A 20,064-nucleotide genomic window follows, 5' to 3' on the forward strand; every position below is an offset into this window, starting at 1 on the left:
TATATTTAACTACTAATGAGAGCAATCAATTTTAAAAAATCTGTTGGAAAATAGGATGACTAATAAAAATTGCAAATATGGTTAATCATCCACCAAAACCGTGCAAACAGTGTCAGACAAAGATTCATGAAAGATGTTGTCCGATATACTAAAAACTTTATCTTAGATACCTGCATCATCATTTATAGCACTACAACCCTTGACGGGTCTTGGACTGCTTCAAAAACTTCCCCCATCCTGGACGATCTAGCGCCGACATTCTCCAGTTGCTTTGACCGAGCATTTGTAAATCTCCCGTAGCGCTAGTACAGCCATGTAGGTCTTCTCTTGCCATCGGGGGTTACGTACATATCCCGCCTCATCGGTATATCCTTCAGCATTTTATGCACGTTATGTTTTCGCCCCCATAAAATGTGCACAGGTCCTCATTATCCGTTGACTTGGAAATGGCACTTTCTTGAATAGCCCAAAGATTATTCTCAAAATTCTCCTCACAAAGATATCCATATTTCTCTCATCCTGTTTACGGAGTGCCCAGCATTCAGATCCATAATAATAAATATTAATACCGGGTGCAGCAAATTTTTTTATAAGGTTGTTTTGGTTTTCCTTGAGAGTGCTTTATTTTTTAAAAGCATTTCGATACTTACCAAAATAGCACCTGTTGGCAAGGATGATCCGGCGTTTTATTTAGTTGTTAGTGTTATTATTATTTGTAACTAGGAACACTAGATTAGGGATTGCAATACCGGTATTCCAGTATTTATTAATACAGAAATACCGGTTTTAAAAATCCAAAATAGCGAAATTTTCGGTATTAAGAAGCCACACTCGTTTCGTTATTGACGATGAATTTAATGTTGTTTCTTCATAAGTTTGTATTGTATTTCATATTCAATTGAGTGTATAATGAAGTTATGTGCTGATAAAATGTAAAATATTGACTCCATCCAACGTAGATGAAATAACAATAAAACACCATTTATTAAAGAATATACCCATTTACAATCTCGATAAATTGATATGGTACTGATTTTATGTCGAAATAAAAAAACATCCATGACAAATTTTAATTATTCTTATTATTATTATTACAAATGTTTAATTGAAGAAGCTTTTCCTGCAGCCACGTTTATTTTTTTGAGGACTTTAGTTGAAATTATCGATATATTCAAATTATTTGTAAAAATTACCAATTCTACTTTATAGTCATTAATACATATTTTTAAATGTCACCATCATGAATGTACGCAGGTAGGTTTTTTTCTATAACATAATGTTTTTAAAGAGATTGTAATAGCTATATTTACTGATAAGTAGGTACTTACGTTTTAAGAAATACCGGTATTAATACCAGTATTCAATAAGAAATACCGAAAAACCGGTATTTATATTTTTATTCGGTATTAAAATCCCTACACTAGATAAAATAAATAAATCCACAGTTTAAAAGATGGCTACATAATATAATATATTACTTATATCTTTTTCATTTAACTGAAAATGCTAAAAGTCTATATTTATTTATAATAATTAAGAACATGAGAATTAAATTGTATTGTAATTGTACTATTTTATAAGTGTCCGATGATACCACGGAGTGGCGTTTTGTATTTGCGATCCACGATCCAACTCCAGATACAGTTTGCAATATATGCAAAGATCTACGTCTTCTTTAATTTTTTTTTTCTTAATAATTTTTTTATTGAAATAATTCATCATACGGTTCGCAACGTTCGGGCAGCCGGTTTCAGACCCCTGCTGTGTATGTATGAAAATGGTTTTTGCAACCCTCTCCCAATTGCATGGATAATAGCGTTATTGATAGATATGGTTGAACATCAGTTGTTTGTTTTCCTAAGGTGCGGAACTAAAATGCCATTGGTAATTCCAATTGGGAAGGCAATAACTCTGTTCAACCAAATCACTTAGAATATTGACATCTTCCACCCGCGCGAGGATAGGTGTGCATTGTCTCATATATTTTTTTTTAAATAGGGTCTGCTTAGCTCATGCGGTGTACTTCCTTGTATCTAATTAATATTTTTTTGTACTTTTCTACTGTTTAATAACATAATACTGATTTATTTCTTTTTTATATAATACTGTTTTAATAATATTTCTTTACTTCTAAATGTCATGTTGTGAACGTCTTAAATTAATAATTTGTAATGTTCACTCCATGTAAAAAAATAAATGAAATTTGATTTTTTTTAATCCTTAATAATAATTATTCGAAACTTAATTATTACCATCTCATGATTATTGTTTGTAAATATCGTGCGCATTTGTATTCGTATGTAACTAATGTTATTTTATGACCCACTTAGTAATGATTTTTGACAATGCTTGCTGGTATAGTTCATAACCTTCTTCAATAACGATAAACACGCTATCTAGATAATTTCGTAGTTTTGTCACTGTATTCATGCGATCACTCTACGGAGAATTATTATACTAATTTCCTTTTGCGAAATAGCTGACGTACGTAACCTAATTGCTATTCGAATTTCCATCACGGTTTTCTTAGATTACTGCAGTATAAAAATTCTGGCTACCAAATTAATATGTTTTCCCATTACAAAAATACCTCATTTATGACGGTAATCTATTTAAAAACGACACGGCCCTCGTAGTTCAGTGCATAAAGCGCCGGGCTTTCTGGCGTTTCCTGGTTCGATTTCAGGCAAGGTCACAATATATTTATATGATTTTATCAAAGCCTGGATGCCTTTGTATTGTATCACTTATATTACTAACTACACTAGTGTCATTGTGCCTCGTGGCCTACTGTACCTAGTGTTAAAAATGAATATAATATAATATGTATAAGTACATATACATATTAATAATATGTTATAATCTTTGATATTTTTGATGACATGTACGAGTGTCTTAGAGTAATGTTTTAAAAACTGTTAATGAACTTATTTATTCTTACTCCTGTTATAAAAAATAAGTTAATTTAAAACATGTTTTTAATTAAGTATGTATTATTTTATTCGTATTTAGATGTTTTTCTAAGTCATAATTGGTCATTTGTGTATTGTTCACTTGATTAATTAATTGTTGATGCATAACGCGGTCAAGTATCTTACGTACTAAGAGTTGCAGTCTTGGACAGAACAGTCAATACCGGGATTTCAGGATCAATATTCTCAATTTCCATTTTTATTCCGGGATTCCGAGATTTTTTTCCATTGAATTTACCTTAGGAAAATGATCATTCACGAACGAAAAAAATGTAAAGAAACATTAATATTCTTGTGTTTAGTATCTTATTGTATCTATGTTAACATTTATATTGATGAAGCTATATATTATTTTTTCGCAAATCCAAAAATAAAACTTATTTATCATACAGTTTACTATATATTATGCCAAGGAAATCTTTAAGTTTTTATAAGTATAATTACGACAAAATATGAAAATATCTACGATAGTTTAAATAAATAAATAAAATTCTTTATAATAGAATAAAATTTTTGTAAACTAGTAACACCCATGATGGCCGCGCAGCTTAAGCGTTGGACTATAGCATCGTAGGTCCCAAGTTCGAATCCTGGGTCTGACAAGTACACATATTGTTTTTAAATTTGTGTATGAGTCTGATTATGAACCTAATAGGTTGAGCAAATGGCTGACATCCATTTCTCGTGAAAACAAAAATCTGTCAATATAAACCTCTACTCTGTGGAGGACCATATGATCCTATTAGGATCGGATATGGTCGGAAAAAAACTAGTAAAAAATTAGTATACTTTTCTTAATAACAGGTAATGAAAATTATCAGGATTTTAAACTGTTTGTTACATATGAGAATTGTTTTACGATACGTAATTATTTACTTATTATGGTTAATATTAAATGAGAAACATATTTAATAAATTATCACCACAAAGTAAACGCTGATTTTCTTGAACATAAGAAAATAATATAAATGTCGGTCCTCAAATTCAGGGTTTGAGGTTTTTCTTTCCGGGATTGTAAAACCCTATTGCCAACTGAGATTTTTTTACGCTGAATCGTTTTATGCAGTGGTCGAATACTCTCACACAAAGCAATAAAATAGATTGAGAGAAATGCGTTGCGAGTTTAATTATTTATAATTGATGGATGTCATATCTCAATAAAAATACGACGGGGTTCATTAATTCTAATAAAATGTTATATTACAGTCATCGTCATTTATAGCTATCACATTGCCGATGTTTTAAATTGTTGTTGATCGCCTGACTATCGCGTAGTCTGGTCATTTCACGGAGCTGCAGTCAGCATAAATAGTTTCTAACAATCCTTAACTACTCCGCTCCATAGACCAATCTTAACAGGCGGATAATATCATCATGGGATCGCTTATAATTTTGTTGTCAACATTCCTTCCGTTCTCCACCGCGTTTTTTCTATATGCTCCAGCAGATAACTATCGTAATTTAATACACAAAAGTGAACAGCTTCATCGATTTCAACCTACAGAACGACTGTCGTTTGCGATTCCATTAAATAGTGAAAACGATATATCGATTCAAACTCTTGACGGAAAATTATATGATTCTCAAGGATATAATATAAAAGATTCTGATGAATTCAAAATCGAAGAAACAGACAATTATATCTCTGACCAAGAACCAGATTGGGATGCTGAGGTAATAGTTAATGGAAGAGCAGTTAAAATGGATTGGAAGAAAGATGAGCAAGAAGTTGATGGATTACCCCAAACGATGATGCACAAATGGCTCTTAAGCTATTGTGCTTTACACCCAAAGTGCGATCGAGAAGTTCTTGTAAATGAACTTAGACAGTGAAAATAAGGTACCGTAACTAAACAATACGTTCTTCGAGTATGTGTTTGAAATAAGCTTTAAGTTTCATCATTCGTGGTTGCAAGTGATTGAAAATTAATTATTCTCAATAAATTGTGATATCAATACAGCTTTTAATTTGTTGATTATGACTGTTATACTAATATGGATTTATGTGAGGCATCTAGCGACAAAATACAAAAGATTTAATTTAATACGTTGGTTTGATAATTTAAATTGATTTAGTGTTGTGTATCTAAAAAAATAATTATTTTTGCATGCAAAGAGAAACTTACAATAAATTGAAAAAAAAACCGAAAAAATCAGGGCTGTCGAAAATCCGTTTATTATTAAGTTTACATAAGAAATAGCAATAATTTACGATGTTAGTGTATAAGTAGATTAATATATTTTATTAAAATATATCAATTTTTCTAGAAAGAAATAAATTTGTATAACCTAAAATCATTTTAGCTACACCTAATCTATCTTCGGCATTGTGACTGTACCATACGGTCGCAAGTAGACACCGCTTGTAGCATTACGTCCTTTTTGAGTTATGCACTTGAAAGGGAGTAAGGAGACACCAGCTGGTAACAGAAATATGAAATATAAAACTACATAACTATAATTTACACACACACACACACACACATAATATTACGTAGTTAGAGTTTCAATTATTCAATATCTACACGAAAAAATATTCAAAGATAAACTAACAAATCGATTTTTTTATTACTTAAATTATTAATTATTCTGTATTCATGAATAGAGAATGAGTTTAATTACCAATTATTTCGTTATAATTAATTATTTTTTATGATTATTTTTATTAGTAAAATTTACTACGGGGCACATTTTTTTTTAAATAATTACAATAAGGATATCCACCGACATTTCTTGGGTATTAAAATAATGTGTGTATTATAATTATTAATTACAAAGACAAAAATTGTTTTTTAAAAAAAGCCAGGTCTTAAAAATATTAAAAATCCTTGACGTAAATTAGGTGTATTGTATTTTAATTTTTGGAATCGCTAACTGAGAATTTTGTTGCGATATTATTCTAAATTTCAATTTATTAGATGATAAGTAGATTAAACAATGTATTAACTTATTTATATATTGATAGAAACATTTGGATAAACTCGGACTATTTACCTTATAATAGCAATTGCTAATAGAAAAACTAGAAAACAACCAAAATATACATGGCAACCATTTTGAAATGTGAATGTTTTTATTGTAAGTTAAATCAAAACATGGCAAACTTTTAGGTACATTTAAATCGAAAGTAATTTAATTTATATATGGTTATTTTATTCCATAAATAAAATTAATCACTGTATAATTTTATCTCCTGTATAATTTTATTATCAATGCTTACAACTATGCTCACAAAGCTAGCAAAGCTGGTTTGATGACATCGTGATATAATAATTATTTTAATCAAAATATTCGTTTAAAGGTCAATAAGCGGCCGTATATTAATTACGTATTTAATAAAAACGAGTATAACGTCTGCCACTTGTATTGCGAAAATGTCCCGGTCAATGTTGTTTTTAATTGTGTCGATTTTGTTGACTGTATCGCTGTCAGATGCCAGTGTGGAGACATCTCCTTCGAATAACTCTACGAGAGTCGTCAATGCACTTAATATGATAGTGAAATTATTTTATAGAGAAGTCTCCGAGTCTCCAGTGCCTATCAGTGAATCGAATAATACGGACCCCGTTGTGAGAGAAAGAATGATTGACGCTCCCATAAACACTATAATTTGCCCAGTTGGACAAAGAATAGACAATAACGCCGTATGTAGATATATTTGGTGACAACTTACGTCGTAAAAACGTCACATTAAAAATAAATACTAGTAATACATAAAATTTTAAGAATTTTTAGTGTGTGTGTCAATTGTTAGCGATGTGTTAGTTAATTTACTATCAACAGTAGGCTTGCAGTTGATTGTAAGATAGCACACGGATAGACTGCGTCGTAAAGTGTTAATTTTTGACAATTACATAATAATTAATGTCTTTTTTATAATGATTGAACAATAAGTGCGGCAAAATGAATAGTTCCGTGATATTCTTCGTGATTCTTTTGGTTGCATTCACCGACATTGGAGACACGAAGAATGTAACCGAGGTAAAGAAGCCTCACAGAGTCATAGTTTTTGAAGAGGTTATGGATGCGAGAACCACTACTAAACGACCACAAATCGCCAAAATTATCCAGGTCCCATTGAAACCGTGTGATCCCGGTAAACGGAGAACGTCTAATGGAAGGTGTCGGACTGTATTCTAAAGGTTAAAATGCCATAAGTGATAATAATTAATTCAAATAAATAACTGATGATAAATATATTTATTTATTACTCATTTTCATCGTCAATAATATATCCAATGTATATTTGTAGACTCAAACAATAGTAAATTTAGATATTAACTTTCATTATTTATTTAGTTTAGATAACAAAATTAGGTTTCTAAATAATATTATAATAATTGTATTGTCCCATTATCAATAATTTATCATCCAAATTATTTATATATTTATTTTATAGTATTGACGTTTTTTCATGATAAAAAAAACAATTCCTAGAAATACGAGTACCTAAGTACGATTAAGATGCAAAGTTTTAATGGAATATTTTCATGTAAGTAAATAAAATCGATTTGAGCAATAAAATGTATTATTACTATTATATTTTTAGAATATAGAATATTTTTCATATCAATACTATAATTATGTGAAAAATCTGTAATTATTTTATTTTTAAATAATTATACTTTCAATCTCTAGCAATAATATTGCCGTGATTTTCCGACAGATGTCGTTATGCTGTATCTCTATATCGGAAAACTTATAATATTTTTATTCGTTTTATGATGAAATAATACAATTATTTATTATATCAACTCTAATAATAAAGTAGGTTTCACATCACTTATCTCACTTGGCAAGTTTGATTATTTTTTTGACGCAATTTTATGCAAAACAATAATAATATTTTAGTAGTTTTATATTACGAGTTAATATTTATTGCTCTCGTTACATTATGAGGCGATAGAACGGTTTTTACGGTTAAATTCATTTATTTAAATTAATATAAATTCGTTCCAATTTCAAATCTGTTAACAAAGATGAAATTGACAGTGGCGTGCGTGTGTGTTGCGATTTTATTTGTTATCGTCAGTAATGCTCATATTCCTGACAAATTAAGTTCAAGCGATGATGATGCCACTCAAGAAGAAGAAAATTTAAAGACATTTTTGGACAATGACGATCCCGAGAGTAATTCGACACAATTGGCCAGGATACTTTACGTTGCTGGAAAACCATGCGGAGAAGGATATCGAAAGTTGTCGAATGGAACGTGTAGAAAAATTTACTGAAGGTTTATATTTTTATAATAAATTATTAACACACCTAGTGAATTGACGTTTTTACACAGATAGCTAAAATCGATTGATAAAAATACAATGAATTTAATCATTTGGTATGACCGTTTTTATGCTCATATTTTTACTTCAACATTCAATTTAAGGATTAGTCTAGTGTTACTAGAGGCATCTAGCGACAACATAATAATATGTAAGACGCAATTTAATACATTTTGCTGATAATTTACATTTTAAAGTACTTATAAGATAAATAATGAATGACGTAGGTAATAAAATTACTAAGAAAATTTGTTATTGTAATATAAATATTTTTTTTTAAAAATTAAATATATTACCACCTAACCTAAGATTAAATGTAATTATTCAAATAACGGACGTTTTATACTAGTTTTTTTTTGTAAATTGTTAATTTATTGATGAATTAAAAATATAATATATATTTAATGTTTCTCGGTACGTATTGATCAAAATGTAAATTAAGTGTGAAAAAATAATAGACGATCATCGTTTTTTAATGGTAGGGACAATCATCATTTTTGCAGTGGTAATTTTGGACTTGAATGACAACTTTTGTTTTATTATATTTTTTCTTATCACAAGAATGTCAACTAATAACAACATACAACAATATATACAGAAAATTTGATATAATATCAATGACATTATTAATGGACGACGCACTCAATACAGTAGCTAGCAAGTAAATTCGCGTGTGTATGTAGATAGTAGACGTTAAACAATCTCCATTATACGATATCACGCATCGGGAATTTATAGCAATATGACCTTTATTGTAATGGCGTTAGAGCAGTGTTTCTAATGTCAATGGTCATTTGAGCGAACCCGTTCGAACCGAATCATTCGGCAGACCCAACAAAAAGCATTAGGAATTTATAGCAATATCACCTTTATTGTAATGGCGTTAGAACAGATTATGCCATTCGGCAGACCCGGCAATAAAGTGAGTGTCATTTTCTTTTCCAGATGATTCATCCATATTAATGTCATTGTATAATATACACTTAAAATCAAGTGCAGTTTATTTTGTTGATCGTTAATTTATTGTTGAATTAAAAATATTATATATATATTTAATGTTTCTCGATACTTAACTGAATATTAGATTGGAACTTTTGTGTTTTATCATTTGATACTGCCAATTAATGAATATTACTACCTAATACATTTCGAATTAAAAAAGACTATTTAAGAGGATTCAGTACCCACTTACTGACACGTGGATATAATGACACGTGACCATCGTTTAGTAGCCTTCTCCGCGGTTCGGTTCCGATAATACTCGTATATTCAGATAAAATATTAATTATAATGTTAATAAAAATCCATAGTATTTTCGGTTTGACCAGCTGTCAGCAACTTTTCTCTTTCTATCCGTCCTTGAGATCTTCGAAAATGTCGAGTTTTTTTTTTTTTTTTTTTAATTAATACCTTCTTTGTAGGATATGAGACGAAAAATAACTGGAGAATCCGGCGTAATTAAACCAAAACGGTGTATTTCGAATTTCAGGCTCTCTGGTTATGGAACCGTTTGTCCATTTGATCGTCCACGAGACTCTCAACATCCGCAAAGCATTTTGAATTAATGTTTCTATTCGCAATCGTTATCTTGCATTTCCGCACAAATCTCGCATACAAATAATAATTAGAATGACATATTCTTCTTACAAGACGCCTTTCAGTCTCTTTTAATGTTTTTGCTTTTCAAAATTATTGCTTACAGCTTAAACATAGTTACTACTTAGTGAATAATATAATACATATAGGATAATATATATTATATTATAATTATTCTACTTACATGAACGTGAATTTAGATCAGCATTGCCAGATAATTATTTTACCAAATCGGGATATTTACCATGCGAAATAATAAAAAAATGGGATTTAGTAACAAAAAGCAAGACAACCTAAAAAAAGGGTTTGGGTCCCAAAACTCCCGAATGGCCGGAATCCCGAAAGCCAAAATCCCGAAAAAAAATGCAAATAATTGCGCAATCTTTTTCCGGCCATTCGGTATTTTGGCCATTAGGGATTTCAGCGTTCGGGATTTCGGTATTCGGGATTTCGGCTTTCGGGATTTCGGCCATTCGGGATTTTAGCATCGGGATTTCGGCCTTCGGGATTTCGTCCGGCACCCCTAAAAAAGGCATAATACCTACTTCAATATTATTTCTGATGTTCATTTCTATAATCTCGATAATAAATGACACAACATAATTTTCAAAACTCGTTAACTATTAAAATAATAATATTAAACAATTTTTTTCCCGACATTCACCTATTTGTACATGGCTGAAGATTTTACCTCCTGAAGAGTTAATAATATTGGTTATATTCAGCTCATGAATATAAATTATGTTGAATTGAACAATTGAACAAGTAATTTCGATTTCATCAACTCTAAAGAATATATGACCATTTTAAATTCATCTGAGAAAATACTCGTTTGGTATAGCAATTAGATGTTGGTGTGGTTAAAATGTTGTGCAGGACCATACGGAGATTGAGATAGTAACAGGCCGGAAACGTATATTCGAGTGACATTTCCGATGAATTATTATTCGCTATTTATACATCAAAATAATAATACTTACCCTTTATAATTTTAGAAATAACTAGGTATAGGTATTAATCGCGTCAGCTACTTACTGTCATTTGCGTCAATGGGCATCCGAGTAGCTGACTAATTGTATAAAATATAGATATCGCGGAAATATCTGTAGTAAGCTATTTACTAAGTTTGCAATAATTGGACACTCCAGGAAATGGATATTAATATAGAATTTGTAATTCCCGTAATATATTTAATATCGCCGATCAATATGATGATACGAATTGAGTTGGTATCACCATTTATATGTATATACTTTTGACAAATTTCCAAATTATGTAGGTATGTTTAAAAAAAATACAAATTTATTTTTCAAATCTTGAGAATTATTCGTCAAAATAAGTTTACTAAATATTATGTAGATACTTACACATAATGCAGACAAAAAAAAATTATGGTTCAAATAAATAATGCCAAAGTTCCAGCGTTACGAAAATATTTAATTTCCATACTTTACAAATTTAATAAGTTATAAATTATTATAATACACATATTTTAACGACGTAGCTTTTATGAGTAGACTGACAGCCAAATATATTACCGCAATATTATAATGTATGTACGTACATATCTATATTTTTTGTTACTGTTATCAATTAGTAATTCGTCGTGTTAACAATATTGTAATGTTTTATTGTATCTGTGTAACACACAGTCATAGCATAGCGCTTCAATTGCTTGTTAAGTGACAGTATGAAAAGAATTGTTTATTCAATCAAGTACGCACCATTTACGTTATGATATTAACGATAAAATAACGTGCCCATGGTTAGGACTTATATACGATATTAATATAGCGACGTATACACTAATAGAAAATTTGAAAAAAGAACAATATTTCAACATGAAAAGTTCAAAGGCGTGCTGTTTTTGTGTTGCCATAATTATTTTATCATTAATAGTTGTACAATGTGTGTGTGATAAAAACGCGACGAACGTACCGAAGCGACCAATGAGAGTGATTAATTTTAAAGAAGTGTTGGCAAATAGGATAACTCCCGTGCCAATAAGAATGGCAAACATGGTTAATCTTCCACCAAAACCGTGCAAACAGGGTCACAGGAGGAAAAATGGAAGATGTCGCCCTATCTACTAATACTCATAGGTACTTAGGTATAATATAATATTAATTGTAGACGTATTACAATAAACACTTATTTCTATTTCCTCAAAGAATATACTTAAAGAATTTGTTTTGAATAACTATTTAATAGCCCGATGAGGGTCCTGGCCCCCTCGACTTGACTTCGTTTATTATTATAGTTATACTCAACTGAATAGAATTTTATACGGTTAAACGAAATATTAATTTTATTAAGAGATTCAGCATTTATGGGTATGTAGTAAAATTCTACCTATAGGTATACAAAAATTGTTTAATAAAAAAAGGATTTCCCCCAAGTAGTAAGCTTTCTCAAGTACCTATCTAGGATTTGATTTGACGTACTTATACAATAACATCATAGTGTTTTCAATTATCAAAAAAATATAAAGTTTACTAAACATAACGTCAGTAGTAGTGCCAGTTTAAGTAGTAGACAAGTTTTGAAAAAAAAAATAGTAGTTGTGTGATAGGCAATATAGTTAAAATGTATTTAGTAGACGTAGGCATTGCGGTCACGACGAGTTTACTTTGAAACAGTTTTAGTGTCATTTGAAAGCAACGCTACCAACATCTAAGCGAGTCGCCTGGCACAAGAATTTGACAACATTCAGCAGAGATAATGAATTTAACGCTATTGTCAGTTTTTCAAGTAAAAAAATTGAATTTCAGAGTTTAAGTGAAATTGAATGGTCTCACAGATTTCTTATTTTCCTCATTTTTAGATAAGAAAATATTCTTTAATATCTTTGTTCAGAACATATTTTATTCGATGTCATCACTACACCACTGAACTAGAAAAGACTGAATTTTTTTATCTATGTATATATTATCTGATGTTTGGAAAAAATAATCGATTTTGATTTTGCTTCACAGAATTGCAAATTCTTCTCTATTATTACGTCTCACAAGACCCACATCGTTTTTTAATTTCGAAAATTTTTGCGTTATTCTCCTATATAATAATAATATTAATGTTAAAATTCTTTTTATAAATTTTAAATATTTTCCATCGGTCTAATCAGCTCTATAGCACATCCGTTTATATTGAATTTAAAAGGATGACCGCTTATTTTTATTATGACGTACCTAGTTTTCAGAGAGTCGAACAAAGCAATAAACATGATATTATCTATTGCTATTATTGCTATTTTTCTCTATTTATTTATGTCCTGTTTCAGCAAATTTATTGCGGTTTTCCCCAATTTATATAATATCAATTTCTAATTTTTATCGTTAATTTATAGTACTGATTAGTTTATAATAAATAATAAGCTCTGTATATTATGCTACGAGTATATTCCATTTTCTCTATAATATTTGTCGCATTTTTGCTACAATGGGCATGGATTACATAATATTTTCATTAGGTCTACTATTTTTTTTGTAAACCACAGACCTTGGGCCCAATATGGCTCTAGGTGCTAACTGGATAGAGTATCTCATCACAAACGTTAAAGCTCGACTTTACTACCCGTTAGTTGTAACTAGGGATTGCAATACCGGTATTTCAAAACCGGTATCCCATTATTTTTCGATACCGAAATACCGGTTTTAAAAATCAGAGAATACCGATATCGATGGCCTAATGTTAAATATCCCGTAAGTAACCTTTTACAAATTGTGCAGGAAGCTAAAAAACTAAAATACCGTATCGGACTATAATAGTTCACACATGTTGTAACTAGATAGCATACCAATAAACCATAACATAAAAAGTGATAAAACAAAGCACATAACGCCTAATTTAATGATAAAATCCAATAAAATGTGACATATTATATATATAAGGATAAACATCCAATTTTGTTATATTACTTACTGTTTTACCTTTTAAATAATTCGAAAGTGACATTTTGAAGCTGAATTCAACACACATCATGCAACACGCTTGACAGCTTAGAGGCAAGATACGGGGTATTACATGTTTATTCCTGCAATGTTCATATACGGGAAATTACTAAAATCGCTGTGTCATTTTTGTTAAAATAACTACATGTACGGGACTTTCGCAGTCGATGGACATATTTTTGTTGTTTTTAGTACTTACATAAAAAATAATTTTCGTCATATAGGTCAGATACAGTATCTTGACATGAGATCATCGATATGCTGTATTGCAACTGGAAGAAGAAAGTGCCAATAGTTCTACTACTAGGTATTTGTAAACATGAGCATCTCTACCATATCTTATATTTATCTGGTTTTAAAGGTTTTTATATATGTACCTATTTTAGTTATAAAATATTAATATTTTAAAGATATTTTTATAATATTATGTACGTATGTATACATATTTTTTGGAAGATACTTGTTTTTTCCCCATATATTTCAGAAATACCGGTGTTGGTATTTTCATTCGGTATTGCAATCCCTAGTTGTAATTAATAGCAACTTTTGAATGTTTGTTATTAGTGATCAGTAGGCTAGGATTTTTAGGTGCTAAAAATGAATAATAGGTACCTAAAATATGTACATATAATTGGAAAATTTGTTATTAAAATTTAATAATTATGTGCTAAAAACAAAAATACGTGCTAAAAATTTAAGTAAGTTTTACAATAAATAATATAACATTTCAACAGTTAAATTTATTATTTATTCACAAACAGAAAACGCTTTATTACAATAAATAATAAAAAAATGCTTCAAATTTTTGAAAGTAAATCTTTGACGATTTGATTTTGATTTTTTTACATGAAAAAACTTCTTTCCACTTCTACAGATGTTATTATTGCGTATGTAAATGAAACTTTTTCTGAAGTAGAAAACACTGAAATATCTGAGGTACTTATCTGATGGATTTTCCAAAACAGCTTTAATATTCTACAGCATTTGAAGTCCAGTATTTTTATTTAATACACTAATTAATTTTGTACTTATTGTCATTCCAATTGGTTCAGGAACATTTCTTATTTTAGCAGCAGTATTGTTTAATATATTAATTTGCTCCACTGGTGACTTTGTAGATGAGTCTAACATTTCAATTGTGTTTACCAGATGACCATAATTTGAAGTGATGGATGCCAATTATTCATTTTTTATGGAACGGTGTCTCATTATTTCTTTTGCTTTTGAAATTGAAATTTTGTGTTTTTGTGAAAATATGTGCTTAAACCTAGAATATGTAAAAATACGTAATTCTCCAAATACATTTAAAAATAGGTGCTAACAAATAGGGTCTTAAATGGTTCAAAATTGTCTGAAACAGATGGATATTTTTGATATTTTGTTGTGTATTTGTGTATTTTGGCCGCTCAAAAAAAATATTTAAATGCCATAAAATCCTAAGCCTAGAGATCAATATTTTTTTTTTAATCTAACGATACCCAAAACGCAGAATTCGCCTAAAATTCCTCGTCCAAAATATCGCTAAGATCAACAAAAAACTCTACGGAATAGTATTCGACTCAATTAGAAATATAATAAATATATTTGATTTAATGGGAAAGACAGATATAAAATTTGTGCTGAACCAAGTTTGTTTATTATAAATGGTATAACATAAGCAGTATTTAAAGTATAGCTATGTAGGTACTTTGATCACTGATCACGAAGACGGCAAGGCTGAGCCGCTGACATAGTATTTTTATTTTTTAATCAAAATACAAGTTGAAAGGTCAACAAGTGGCTGTATATTAATTACGTATATTATAAAGACGAGTGTTATGTTTGTCACACTTGTATCGCGAAAATGTCCCGGTTAATGGTGGTTTTAATCGTGTCAGTTTTGTGTACTGTATCGCTGTCAGATGCCAGTGTGGAGACATCTGTTTTGAATAACTCAACTGTGGTTGTTAATGCGATTAATAGAGTTGTGAAACTATTTCAGAGAAAAAAATCCGATACTACAGTGCAAATACAAAGTGAGACGAATGATACTGACCCCGTTGTGAGAGAACGAATGATAGACGCTCCCATGAACACTATAGAATGCCCAGTGGGACAAAGAATTGACAGTAACGCTGTGTGTAGACACATTTGGTGACAGTCCACGCTATTTAAACATATCAAATTAAAAATAAACTTTTTCATAATATAATAAATAGTAACTAACACATATTAATTCTGGATGTTTCAGCGTGTGTGTCAATTGTAAGCGACGTGATAGCTTATCTATTATCGACTGTAAATATGCAGGTGACTGTGTATTATATAGATTGTAGACGGATAGATTGCGGTATAAAGTGTCACTTTTGACACACAGTTATTTTTCATGGATGTATTATTTGATTATATTGACTGAATACTAAGTCCGGCAAAATGAATAGTTCGGTGTTTTTCTTCGTGATTATTTTGGTTGCGTACACCGTCAATGGGGATACGAACAAAGTGGCCGAGATGAAGAGACCTCACCGTGTCATAGTTTTTCAAGAAATATTAGATGCTAGGAGCACAACTGTGGGGCCACAGATGGCCAAAATTATTCAGGTCCCATTGAAACCGTGCGATGCTGGTAAAAGGAGAACGACAAATGGAAAGTGTCGAACTGTATTCTAAAGGTTATCTATCAGTGATAATATTATTATTAATAAAAGTAACTAACTGATAAGTCATAATAATATGGTCGTAGAAACATATTTCCGCAAGTGTGCCCGTTGTATGTATTATTTAAACTAAATATGTTTAAATTTAAATAGTTTTGGTAATAATACTTGAAAATTTTTATCAATAATAATACGGCCAACATACGAATTAAATTCATTGATAAAATACAAAATTCCACGGCCAAATGAATATATAAATCATTCTTATCTCAATTCCCTAACACTTTTATACGTAGTATAATGTGCTATTATCAATAATTATCAACAATTAAACAAACTTCACTTCCTATAAAATAAATGAGTACTGGTTCATTATTATGTATAAATTTCCATAAAATATTTAAAATATATTTGTGTACGAAATATTTATATTATGTTAATATTATAATAAAAAAAATAAAAAAAACTCAGTTTAGTGGAAGCCAGGCGGGAACAGCAGCAAATTTTCATAGAAGATTTCGGCAAAATTCATGAATTCAAGAATTATAACCTAACCAAACAAATAATCCACTATATCAGCTATTTTCAAAAATTTGTTTACCGCTGGCTTCCACTAAATAGAAAAGAACCAAAAACGGTTCTGATAGATGGCTCGGTACATCAAAATAATGCTCTTAAATATTTTATTAATTATTGCTATACTTACTGCAATTTATTAAAAAAATTATGTTGTATATCAAAGATAATAAAATATATTGATAAATATTAAAATATTATTCATTTTGCTAAAGAAGTAAACATAAGAATAAAAAATGGCAGATTTATAACTCAAATATTATTTTTTATTAATTGTGTATGTACTATAATGTACCTACATATGATTGTATTCATCGTACGACTTTATGTTAGATATAAATTAATAATATTATTATGTCCGTTAGTCAGAAATCAGAGGTCACATATAATTAGAAATTACTCTTCAGGGGGAGGAATAATTTAAAATAATGTAAATGATGTTGGCACGTATCTATTTAGTAGTTAAATTTAGTACTTACCTAAGTCATACCAATAACATTTACGTTTCTTCGAATCGATTGCCAAATATTACGAAAAATAAACAGTGGGTGGTAATAATACTAGGTATACATACATAATTTTTGTTATTCCTTTAAACGTTTATCGCTCATGGTTCTACAGTAGTTTCATAGAATAACATTGTATTGATTATAAAGTATATTATTTACTATACAAATTCAAATACGTATATAAAATTTATATACCTTTTATAAAACATGGATAATAAAATATAAATTAAATATTCTTGAGATTATAATTAAAATGGAAACAATCTCATAAAATTCCAATAGAAAACATAATATTGTGAAAGGAATTTTACTATCATAAACAAACAATGCGTTATTTTCGTTTAAGTTGATAAAATTTATTATTTTTTTAATATATCAATATTTTTTTTATTATTTTTCAGATGCTGTCGGGAACCGGACGGAAGAAATATTATTCATAATTAATTATTGATCGAAATATATTTTGAATTAAATGATAGTTTTCAACGTAGTATTAGAATGCAGTGCTACATCTAATATATTCATCATTATATGAAAATAGAATGTATACTTAATGAATACTTACTTAGATTATAATATTTTTTTTTGAATTTGTATTAAAATAAATATTAATAAAAAAAATTAAAACATAAGTCATACAACATTCGTGTTGCTGATATTTTATGATTTTATAATGAAATACTTACTTATATTTACTAACATAATTTAACCCTAATAGTAAATAGGCACTGGGATGTCAAGCGAGTTATGTCTATTATATCTCTCAGTGGCGAAGGGTGGAGGTAGGCTGTTAAGATCCGACATAAATAGTGCACACAAAACTTTGTCAGTCGAACGTGTTTGATTTCGATTTGTGTCGATATTGTTAGTTAGTTTTTAAAATTCAAATAAATTCTGCGTAAACCCACCTATGATAGTAGATAATAGTCAAAAAATATTCATTTACCTATTAAGTAGGTATCTAAAATTATGCAATTAAACCATACATAATTTTATATACTTTATAATATAGAAGAATATTTTTTAACGATTATGGTTTGGATAGGCAGAGATTAATGAATTTTAAAAATCTAACTAACACCGTCTGTAACATGTATTTTTCATTAAACAAAAACAAATAATTATTACTGAAAAAGTGTGAACCATTTTTGTCGGATCGTCCATAGCATACCTAAACTATTATGGTTTGAATTAAGCAAGGTATAATTGAATTTTAAAAACTAGCCAGCACTATCTGCAGATTGTATTCTTAGTTCAATAAAAACAAATAAGTACGACTGACACTGTTTCGTGTGCACTATTTACATAGAATCTTAACAGCCTTCCTCCACTCCTCGCCACTGACCCTGGAAACATAAAAAAATATTTATTTATTTATTTTTTAAGAAAACAAAACGTTGTGGACATAACATATATAACATTAACATCAAGAGATTTACATTATAATAAATATAACCCACACAATAGAGAAACAAAAAAATAAAAAAATATTTAATTGAATCTGTACCAAATAAAATAGTATTTATATTCTTTGATTTTTTGGGTTCATTATAAAAATATAAACGAGATGACAAGGATTTCACGACTACAAACAACATAATTTATTATTATTAAAAAAAACTTAGGAGAAATTTTCACATTAGCAAAATATACCTACCTATATATTTATGCGTGCACCAAAACATGTGACCGATTTGTATGAAAAATAAAACCTAAGCATTTTATTTCTAACACTGGGTTATAATACCTATGTCATATAACACTTTGTATATCTTTTCATTATTGTCATACCATCGTATCTAATTAATTATATTAATATTTTGGTATGTCTTGCCCTGTTGTTAACACCATTAAAAATAAAAATTATTTATAAAATGTCTTTTTGAGTCGATAGTTATTTCGGTTGTACTATAATAATTATCAATACTTTTTATATTTATAATATTTTGCAAACTTCTTAGAGGAGTATAACGATTCACAACTATATTATTATGTTGTACCAAAAATAGAAAATCATCGGCAAGCAGCTTTCTTTAAATTAAGTCTTTAACAGTTGCATTCATATATGCGCATCTTGCCACTTATAATATTTTGAAAAGAAAACTTACGAAAATACAAGTATAATGGGGAAAGAAAAATACATATATTTTATCAAGAGATATAAGTGCCGTATTTGCCCACGTCTGTTATAGACAGTTGAATTTACAATCGCATTATTATTTAACTTTGAAATTGATTTATTCAACTTGATCCCCATCACTTCAAATATACATTTAGAATCAATACCTTTTTATGATAATTTATAAAATTATAAATGTCATAATGTTGGTGTGCCTGTTGTTCTTGAATGAAATAATATAATTGCTATTTGATTTTATATTGGTATTCACTTTTCATGATCAACTAAATTTTTTAAACGTAGATATATTCGATAAATAAAATACAACTAAGTTAATTTCGCTTATAAAACACGTTAATTTATTATAATAGAAAACAATAAAAATAAATTAATAGAATGTTTTGAGATATCAATGTAAAATAATATA

General features: G+C 29.2%; 1 protein-coding gene across 1 annotated transcript in view; it reads left to right on the top strand.

Moving 5' to 3' along the window:
• Positions 1-18,163, top strand: part of LOC147063888 (uncharacterized) — a 34,397-nt gene extending 16,234 nt beyond the window's left edge. The window contains exon 2 of the mRNA XM_085958886.1: positions 17,920-18,163. The gene's annotated coding sequence lies outside the window, so the exon portion shown is untranslated. The remainder of the gene's footprint in view (positions 1-17,919) is intronic.
• Positions 18,164-20,064: the final 1,901 nt, after the last annotated feature.

This window comes from Rhyacophila brunnea, unplaced genomic scaffold (genome assembly GCF_057557595.1).
Source record: "Rhyacophila brunnea isolate RB1 unplaced genomic scaffold, BYU_Rbru_1.0 scaffold_8, whole genome shotgun sequence".
Classification (NCBI taxonomy): domain Eukaryota; kingdom Metazoa; phylum Arthropoda; class Insecta; order Trichoptera; family Rhyacophilidae; genus Rhyacophila; species Rhyacophila brunnea.